The sequence below is a fragment of the Camellia sinensis genome, chromosome 12 (assembly GCF_055761805.1).
Source record: "Camellia sinensis isolate YWXY chromosome 12, ASM5576180v1, whole genome shotgun sequence".
Lineage (NCBI taxonomy): Eukaryota > Viridiplantae > Streptophyta > Magnoliopsida > Ericales > Theaceae > Camellia > Camellia sinensis.
Window position 1 is genome coordinate 66592732 of NC_138972.1, and position 10808 is coordinate 66603539.

Sequence of the window (10808 nt, forward strand, 5' to 3'; positions counted from 1 at the left end):
ACAAGGTGCTTAAAAGATTTAATATGGATAACTGCAATTCTTTAAGTACGTCTGTTTGCAAGGGACAAAGTCTTAGTAAAAGTATGAGTCCTCAAATTAAGTCTGATGTTGAGGAAATGAGAAATGTCCCGTATGCCCAGGCAGTAGGCAGCCTAATGTATGCTATGACAAGCACAAGACCTGACATCTGTCATGCAGTCGGATTGGTAAGTCGGTTTCAATCCAATCTAGGTAAGGAACATTGGCAAGCAGTTAAAAGAATATTCAGATATTTAAAAGGCACTAAAAATTTGAAATTATGTTTTGGTTTGTGTGATTTAGACATAAAAGGATACACTGGCGCAGATTTTGCAGGAGATATAGATGATAGAAAATCTACTAATGGTCATGTGTTCTTGTTTGGTGGAACAACAGTTTCTTGGTTAAGTAAGAAACAGAGTTGTGTTGCAAAGTATACTATGGAAGCTGAATACATAGCTTGCAGCACAGCCGTTAGTAATGCGGTCTGGATAAAACGATTTGTTGACAGTTTACAATTAGGTATACCTGCCAGACCTGTCAATATGTTTTGTGACAATCAGTCTGCCATCTCATTAATAAAAAGTAGAGCAAATAGCTCTAAGGGAAAACATATTGATGCAAGTTACCACTATATTCAGGACATAGTGGAGAGAGGTGAAATTAAAGTCAGTTATATACCCTCAGAACAGATGGTGGCTAACCCTATGACCAAAGGGTTGTCTTTGGAATCAGAGAACATGTAGCTAATATGGGATTGAAAAATACCTAGCTAGATGGTTTAACTACTTATATAAGAGCATAGTCAGATGACTCTGGGGACGCCTAGATAACCGATGTTTTGCAACTCTATCTTGCATGGAAACATGTGTTTGGTCAGGTAACAAGATAGAGGAACTGACAAGGTGCGGATATCATAGTTAGCATGAGATGTAAAGTTCATAATATGCAATGTGCTAACTAGATGATATTGTCTGCTTGATCAGAAAAAAGTCATTGATAAGGAGTGTTAAGGAAAACCTTCAGGAATGGGTCTTAAAGGAAGTACTTAACAATAATTTCAGTGCAGGTCGACACATGAAAAATGTGTACGGCTGAAGTCGTCAATGGTGATTGGGTATGGACTATGAACCTATCACTGAAAATTGATGTCGTTCACTTGTTATATAGTGAATTGAAGTCATCTGAAATGTGTTGTCAGTGGGAGAACACATTCGTACGGGTGCGGTCAGATTGGTGACAAAAACGTGGGCACGTATGGCCAAGTCACACTCAGACGTCGATTTATGAGGTAATTTCATAGATGAAAGTTGACATGAGGCAAAATTTTGGTACCAAGGTAAACATGCTCAACTTAGGATTTTTCACCTCATTAATTCGGTAATACTGTAATAAATGTGAATGATGGTGTGTGGTAATATCATAATAAATGTGAGTGAAGTGACGAGAAAGAAAAATGATGGTGGAAATAAAAATGAAAAATTCTATTCATTTATAAACATTTATACAAAAAATATCATAAAAATGTTGTGATAGTGATGTTGTAAATATAAATAATATTTATCGGTATTTTGTTTTAAAGTAAAAGGTCACCATTAAGCTATATCATTATGTTTATAAATTTTATATAAATTTTATGTTTGTATATCATCACTCAATAAGAATATGTTCAGGTAGAATTTAATGATGAAAAGTTGTAGAATGTAATCATGATGATAAGAAAAAGAAATAGTATAAAAAAGGACAAAATGGTCATTTAAAAATTTTTAAGGCATGACATCAGCAATTCATAGAGCAATTTGTAATGAGATTACAAACCTCATGGAGGGAAATGTAATTTTTCAAATGTAAAAGGGAAATCTGTGTCAAAAAGAAACCTTAGGGGGTGTCAGTGTAATTTATATTAAATTTTTTCTTCATATAATTTTGTTCTAAAATTTAAATATCATAATACCCTATCATCTTCTATTCAAATCATAATTCTAAAACATGACAACCATTATCCATTACCAACGTCATCCCTCCTCCACCATCCCCTCCAGTTGTCTCTTTTCTCCTCTACCTATGATTACTTTCCACTATGAACCATACACTTTTACAAGCTCCTCGTCGTGAACCACTCACTTCAAGGTTAACTGTTGAGGTTTAAGATGGAAAGGAATGAATAAAGGGTGGTGGTAGCAGTGGCAATGGAGAGCTAAGAGTGACAGCAACGGCGGTGAAAAATGATGGGTGGATAGAAGAAAAATTAGGATTTTAAAATTGAAGATGAGGGTATTATTAAAACAAAGTGATATGTACTGAGATTTTTATTTTTTAATATGTATAATGAGAAGGTGTTCATTAAATATGTTCATTAAGATGAGAGTATTATTTTTTTGTGTATATATATTTACCTTTGTATTTTTTTAATCTATTTTTTCTTTGTCTATTCTCACATGCTACTATCCATTGCTACTATTGGCAACTCCTTGAAAAAGTCATTTATGGCTGACAACGGTGAGTTACAGCGGTGGACACGTGGACAAATAAATGAGACTAATTTAATCTTTCAAATTATTATTGTCATTTTAAACGAAAAAGAGTAGATGTTAGAGACAATTCCCCCCCAAAAAAAAAAATAATAATGTATGACTTTGAGTGCATACTTATTTAATAAATATAATTATTCTTACATTATAAAATAAAATTATCAAACTTTTATCCCCTTCATTACTCGCGAGTGCCAGTCTTACATTTATCAAGAAATTACTCTTCAATATAATGTTGTAAAAATAATTTCAAATAAATAGTAAACTTTATAGCTATTAATAATTAAAGTTATATATTTTTCATGAATCTATAATTAATTTATGGAAGAATCACTAACATCTAACTTCTCCTAAAGTTATGGAGGAATTACTTAACAGTTTAGCAAAAGAAAAAAAAAAACACACAAATACAGAAGGGTAAAAGTGAGACTTGCAACTCTACAAATTTTTATTTGCATCTCACTATAAAACCAGTTATACCACTTATATATTTATAATTTTTTTTTTCTCTACTGTGTTTGGCAAGTGGGTTTGCAGGCTTTTTTGGCTATTTTAGCCACAAAAAACAAAATAGGCTATTTTAGCCATAACAAACAAAACATCACATCCAATCCATAATCATTACATTCTTCTCTCACAAAAAACTCAAAAAAGCCAAAAAGCCAAAAAGCCCTTCCCAAACCAAGCTTTTAAGCCCAGGCTAAAAAAGCCAAAAAACCAACCCACTTCCCAAACGGAGGCTAAGTAATTTTTCCTAAATTTATCACCATAGGATCAGTTGCTGATGATGGTGAGGTTCTGAGGTCAGTGTCAATCTTGAGTTTGATAAATTGTGATTTGTGAAAGCTAATTATAAAAATAAAATATTTGATTAAAAAAATCCAATCAAAGACTTGGATTGTTATTTGGGTAAAATGGAGGTCCGCAAAATAGGTGGACATTAATATTAAAGAAAAATGCCTTAGACTGGTCACCCTCACTGTTTTTCGATTGGTACATAATTTTTTTTTGTTTTTCACTTGCTGCCTCCACGTGTATGTGGGGTGTTGGAGGTCACCCCAGTGCGGTATGGAGCATCACTAAATATTAATATTAATTGTGAGTAAGACAAAAATGGCACTATTTTTGTGGTGGAGGAAACAAAACACGGCAACAATTAATCAACGAAAGAAATTTATAAAATTACAATGTGTTAACACAAATTTTATTTATTTTTAGATAGGCATATATTACACATTTTGTGAGTTAAAAATATTTAATAATACCATAAAAATGAGCAAATTTGTGGAGGATTACAAACACAACCAAAAAAAAAAAAAATGAAAATCCAACCCAATACCCATACAATTATTAAAAAATTAAAATCTCTCGAACGTTCGGTCGGTTGATCGGAATAATGTTTGTGTTTGTTTTTTTTTTTTTTGCACCTGTCATTTTTATATTTTAAATAAAAAATATTTTGAGAATTTTTTTACTCCTTCCGTCCCAAAATAATGGTCTCTTTTGGAGAATTTAACTTTTTTTGATAGTACAATTATTATACTTTAGAAAAATTGATTTTCTAAACTTACTCTTTGATATTACATTTTTTTGGAAAATATCAATGTCATAATTGTATTTTTTATGTTGTCAATGAATTTAAAAGAACGGCAAAATAGAAAATTTATATTATTTTTGTACTTGATTTTTGAAAAAAACTAATATTTTGGAGCATTGAAAAATAGAATAAGGAACTAATATTTTAGAACGGAATGAGTAAATTTTTTTTATGAGCTTCAAATAAATTTTTTTGATTATATTTTGTTATGAGTTGTAAATTTTTAAATCAATCAAATATCATATATTACATCACTCAATTCAAAATTCTTTTTAAAATTTATAACTAAATAAATTTTTCATATTTAAATCATAATTTTAAAATTTACAAATTTAAAATATGACTATATTATTAAATCATAATTTTAAAATTTTATCAATCGTAACTTAAAAATTTCATTGATTGTAGTATATGTTTTTCACGTGATGGCTTACGTTACGTCCCCTCGTCACGGTCACTGTCACTGTCCTGGTCCATTCGACTCCACATGTGCGAATAATTATTAGGTTGTCCTGTTCTCGTTCTGCAACGTCGGTTACCTTGGATTGAGATTAAATTAATTATTAAAAAATAAAATATATTAAAAAATTAATAAAAATAAAAATATATTAAAAATTATAATTATTAAAAATAAATTATAATTATTTTATTTTTTCTTTTATAAAAATAAAAAAATAACTTAAATGAACATTTCTATTAAACTAAAAGAGTACTCTAAAAAGTGAATGAATTTTTTTTTTTTTGCCAAACCACAACCTAGCTATTTTAGTTGGCAATTTTTATGAAAAAACGTAATTTTCTTTCTTTTTTTTTTTATAAAAATGATATGATAAAATATTTTATTTTATTAACTATTTTAGTTTGAAATGAGCTATTTTATCTATCCCAAACATTTCTTGGTTTGTGATTTGCTTATTTTTTAACTTATTGACTTTTACAAAAAAATAAAAAATAAAAAAAATCAATTAGTTGGCATTTTTTTACGAAAAACGTATTAAAAAATAGAGAGAATAATGTGATAAGGTATTTTAATTTATTGATTATTTTAATCTAAAATAGATTATTTTAACTCATCCCAAACACTTACGCTTATTTTTTGACTTATTAACTTTTTCTTTTTAAATGTATAAAAAAGTAAAAAAAAAAAAAATCATGTAAAAATTTGTAACAAATAAATAAATAAACTTCTTATTTGGGTGATCTCAAACCAAAAGTCTATCTATTGTTTTTATATCTCATTACAAAAATTGTAGGTTCTATCCTTTTCATTAAGACTATAAAATCTTGCTTAATCAATTAAATTTGTCCAATTCATATCATTATGCTTGTCAATCACGAATTGATTTGATTCATGATTTAAAATTTATAATCAATTTTTAAAATCATTCCGTTTCACCATAATTAATTACCTCCAATTAATATCAAAGTATAAGAGAGATGAGATGTAAAATTTATTTCAAATTGATGTTATATAAATGAAAATATTATACAAATTAATACTATAGATTATGTAAATGTTTTATAATTATTTTAAGATTATTCTCCAATCAACTAATAGATTGAAACCGTCCAAATCGCAATTTGGTTACGGATAGCAAATTTGTCAGTCTGTCATCTACGGCTTGGTTATAAATTTATTGTTAAATCACATTGAATTGCACTACCCACACCCTTACTTGTCACCAATCTAAACACTTTTAAGACACCGCTTAACCGTGTCTCAAGACCACTGAATAACGACTCCTTGTGTGGGGAATCCAATTCCATTTACACATCAAAATAATAAAATAAAAATAATAAAATCATTTTAAAAAAATGTCATTATCAACTAAGGGATTGGCTTCCCTCCAGTTTGATCACACAGACTGGAGGGTGTTGTTGGACTCGTGGTGGTCCACTACGGGTCCTGTTTCGACAATTCAAACTGTTCAATATGTAAAATTCGTCGAGTACTAGATGCTTACAAAAAATCACATTGATCGGATATTGATAGCTATTTCATCGTATCAGATTTCTGTCAGCCGTTTATTTTTTCACTATCTATTTTTTTTTTATACAAAACTGATTTGATCACAAAATTATTGATATCTGATCAACATGAATTTTTACAAGTGTATAGTATTCAACGAGTTCTACACATTGAACGGTTCAGATTATCAAAACAGAAACCGTGGTGGACCCCCACGAGTCCAGCAACACCTTCCAGTACTGAAGGGAAGCCAAACCCATCAACTAATTCTCATTAAAAACACTCCCAAAATAAAGCATTAGTGTTGCGAAAGTCACATTTGTTTGTCCAGCGTCTCAAATTAGTAAAAAAAATGTTTTTTATTATTATTATTATTATTATTATTATTATTATTATATTGATTGATTTCTCTTCAATCCACATTCTATAATTCACTCAGTCATCTTTTAGATCTCTATATATAAATTATTCATATAAAATATCATATTGATAAACAATCTTAGCTACCAAATTTTATTATTTTAATATTTAAAAAATAAATGATCTAATTTTAAAATTACATTTTTCATCCATTATTTTAAAAACAAAAATGATAAAATGATAATATATATATATATATATATACGATTATCAAATCAATTTGTTATTTATATAAATAATTTATACATAAAAATTTTAAAAAATAAACAGCATGAATTGTCTAAATAGTAATGAGTAAGAGCTCTAAAACTAAAGCTCTAATAATGTGGCATAGAAAAAAAAAATTTAAGCAAGCATAAATATCATATCACATGATTGGTTCCACTATTAGAGCTCCTCCTAGAATTCTAAAATTAGAACTCTCAATAATTTTTGTTGTCTAAATCAGATATGTGATCATACATCTTGCAAATAAATGAAAGCAAAAGGTAAAATGATTAATGACGCAGCTGTGACATTGTCACACTATTATTGAAAGGGAGAACTATATACAAGTAGATCTTCCATCTTGCAAATAAATTAAAGCAAAAGGTAAAATGATTAATGACGCAGCTGTGGCATTGTCACACTATTATTGAAAGGGAGAACTATATACAAGTAGGAGTTAGAGAAAAAAATAATCAACACATGAAGGGATGCAAGTAACACTTGTATTCCCATAACTTTTTATTTACACTCCACTAAAAACACACTTGTATCCACCATGTGTTAATAATTTTTCTCTCTTTTTTCTACCGGCGTGTAATCCCCTTATTGAAAAACTCCAAAACCCAAGATGAAGAGATTCTCTCAACAAATTTCTGAGTAACCAAAGAGTACTAGTTGATACTCCCATAATGTGTTATATTATGACTTTAAATAAAAAGAAAAACAATGTTTAAATAGTATATATTAATGTATATTCAAAATAGAAAAAATTGACTACACACAAAATTTAATAGTAGACATTAATGTGTATTTGAGAGGAAAAAGAAGGGAAAGATTGGGTACATACCTAATATTAATGTGTGTTTAGGAGAGGAAAGAAAAAAAAAGAAAAGAAAATGGTAGAGACCCTAAATGTTTTACCAAACAGTAGTACTATATGTACCAATTAGTATACACGTTAGTGTACTAACTAGTGTTATATCATTGTTACTGACCCCACTTATTATATGAATTACAAATACTCAAAACCTCTAAAATTATGCCACTCATTTGTTAGTACACTAGTTAGTACATTAGTTAGTACATTAATTAATACATATAGCATTATTCTTTACCAAATGTTACCAAATATTCTACCAAATGTCTCACGTGAGTGTAGGACCCACACCATGTGGGTTCCAAATTTATGTGAGACATTTGGTAAAATATTTAGTAAAAAATTTAGGGCTCCTAGCATTATTCAAAGGAAAAAGATTAAGTACACAACTAACATTTGGCATAATACACAAAGTGATTATTCCCAAACTTGAACCATAATTTCAAGATTATAAGGTCAAAATTTTACCATTAAATCAATGTCACTACTTATGACTTCAAAAATATAAAAGTAAAAAAGAATATGAAAAAATATAAATTAAATATTTGTTTAATTTACTTAGTTTTTTTGTTTTTGAAAATTTTTATTTAAATTTATAATTCAGACATAATTTAAAAGAGATCAATGATGGACAAAAATAAAAATAAGAAATAAAAAATAAAAAATAAAAGAAGAAGAAGAATAGAATGGCCTCAAGACAGACACCCTCCCCAAAAAACATTTCGCTCTGTTTCAGAGAGATTTCCTCTCTACCCATTCAATCCATTCAAACAAGTAGTAGAACAAAATATGCAAAGCCCATATACAGTCTACCCATTCAATCCATTCAAACAAGTAGTAGAACAAAATATGCAAAGCCCATCTACACACCTGTATATGGTGTTATAATAGATGGTGAGATTGGTTCCTCCAGGGCCGGATGCTGAGTTTTTAAGTGTTGTGAACTAACCAATAGGATAATGATTAAATTTCTTATATGCGTGTTGAGTCATAATTTTGTGAATCTCACATTTATATGAAATATTTAATCATTCATTTACTAAAAAATTTAAGATATATAACATTTTCCCTAACCAATATGCATATTATATGTTTGCCACCTAATTATCAGTATTAAAAGACTAAAAATTTAATAAAAGTCCATATTTAAAACAATTGACATGTATAAAAAAGGAGATATGGGAGAACATTTGAGAAGAAAGTGGACTTACAAAGAAAAGCTAAGACTTCTTTGGCTGATGCTGCGTTGTTGGTCTGATCTTCTTCTTCAACTTCTTTGGATAGAGGGGGAGAGAGAGGAAAAAGACTAGTACTATTAGTAGAAATGGTTACGAGAGAGAGAGGGAGAGAGAGAGAGAGAGAGAGGTGTAGCCACAGAGAAAAAGTGAAAAGTTTTATTAATAAAGTTATTTTTGTCGCCTAGGGAATGAGTGAGGAGAATTTTTGTCGCCTACGAAATAAGTGAGGAGAGTTGGCTTTTGTTTGGGGGTAGAATGTAAGTACACTTGTTATTTTTTTTACAATAATGCTTGAGACCACTAAAAGTGGTGCTCTAAAAGCACCACTAGTGATGTGACAGAGGACGGGGCCTACTGCTTGTGTCTTGTTTTTATTTATTTATTTATTTAAAATGCTTGTCAACTCATTAGTGGTGCTTTAGAGCACCACTTTTAGTGGGATGTATCATTACCGTTTTTTTTAAGTCATATTATTTTTATATATCTTTTTATTAAAAGTTAAAACATATATTTATTTAAAGATTTTAGAAAGAAAACAAAAGAAAATGATAAATTCATTTTCTAAGTTTAATGAAATGTAAAAAAGATAATTCACTGATATTAGAGAAGATATAATAAAATAAATTATTTTAAAATTATGATAGACCAAAATTATTGATTTTAAAAAGTTAATCTAATTTTTAAATTAAAGTAACACTTTTCAAAAGAAAAAAATTCTACAATCAAAATATAAGGGATTATAAAACATTCATAAGAAGATTGTTTTTATGATCGGTAATTCATTCTATGATCTCTTTCTGTGCATGTAAAATCATTGTTCGGAATAAATTGTCATCATTTTAATTATATGGTTGTAATGGAAATTTTCTATTATGAAGGGAATGGAGGTGTTGTTGGGAGTTAGGAGACTCGCCACTACTTCAATAAATAGAATTGTTTATTTTATTCGATTGTGTTTACAAATCATTTATGAAAAAAATTAAAGTGATTCAATTATTATAACCTATGACTTTATTAGATTTATCTATAAATAAATGAATAAAAGACAGCTTTAGTACATAAAGAATGCGCTCTTTATCATTTTAAACTCTCAAGTTTCAATTTTGTTATTTTAGTCCTCAAAATTGTCAATTTTAGTCAATTTGATCTTATCTCTAACGTCCACTTACATTGACAATGGGAAAAGTATTTTATCTTTGGATAAAAAACTGTTTTAGTCCTTAAAATATGTGTTTCTTGTCATTTTAGTTCCTTAAGTTTTAAATTTTGTCATTTTAATTCTCAAAACTATCAAAGTGATTCAATCATTATAACTTATGATTTTATCAGATTTATCTATAAATAAATTGATAATCTATTTTTAAAATTATATTTATCACTCATTTTTTACAAACAAAGCATCATCAAAATTTGTGGTTATAATTATCAAAGTAATATAATTTTTTCATTAATCATTTACACTCATAATAGAAAAAATAATAATAATTCAAATTGTCAAAATGAAATTCTTGTTAAACTTATGGCCGCAAACAAGAGAGAAGTCTCTCCCTTTCTATTACACCATAACTTCATCAATAATTGTATCAATATTTATTGTACGAGTAAGAAATAATCTTCTCATATAATCCTGTTGAGCAAGTCTGCGCTCCTCCAAACGTCGTCGCTTTACTCCCTGAAAACACAAACGTGAGCTAGCCGGCGGGTGTGTGCGGGATACCTCTCCGATGCCTAAGTCAACAAAATAGACAAATAGACAAAAGCTCTGTGTATTCGAGAATCAAAGTTGTGTTACCTCTCCATAGGTGATGTTGTGAGCTTTTATAAGTTCCATGTGGCATAATCCTAGTAGGACTCTTATTTCTCCATGCAAAGTCCTCTTAGGAATTACTCTCCTAAAAGATAATGATTATCCTTCAACACTCTCCTCACTGCTTAAACCAAGTGAGATGGT

The 10808-nt window shown here is 28.9% G+C and overlaps 1 protein-coding gene across 3 annotated transcripts in view; it reads right to left on the reverse strand.

Annotated features, from left to right (window-relative positions):
* Nucleotides 1-8969, reverse strand: part of LOC114292872 (protein DETOXIFICATION 21) — a 38503-nt gene extending 29534 nt beyond the window's left edge. For 2 of the 3 annotated variants that reach the window (XM_082898851.1, XM_082898849.1), the window contains exon 1: nt 8831-8969. The gene's annotated coding sequence lies outside the window, so the exon portion shown is untranslated. Of the gene's footprint in view, nt 1-4580; nt 4686-8830 lie in introns of all 3 variants that reach the window. The other variant, XM_082898850.1, reaches the window with a different exon arrangement.
* Nucleotides 8970-10808: the final 1839 nt, after the last annotated feature.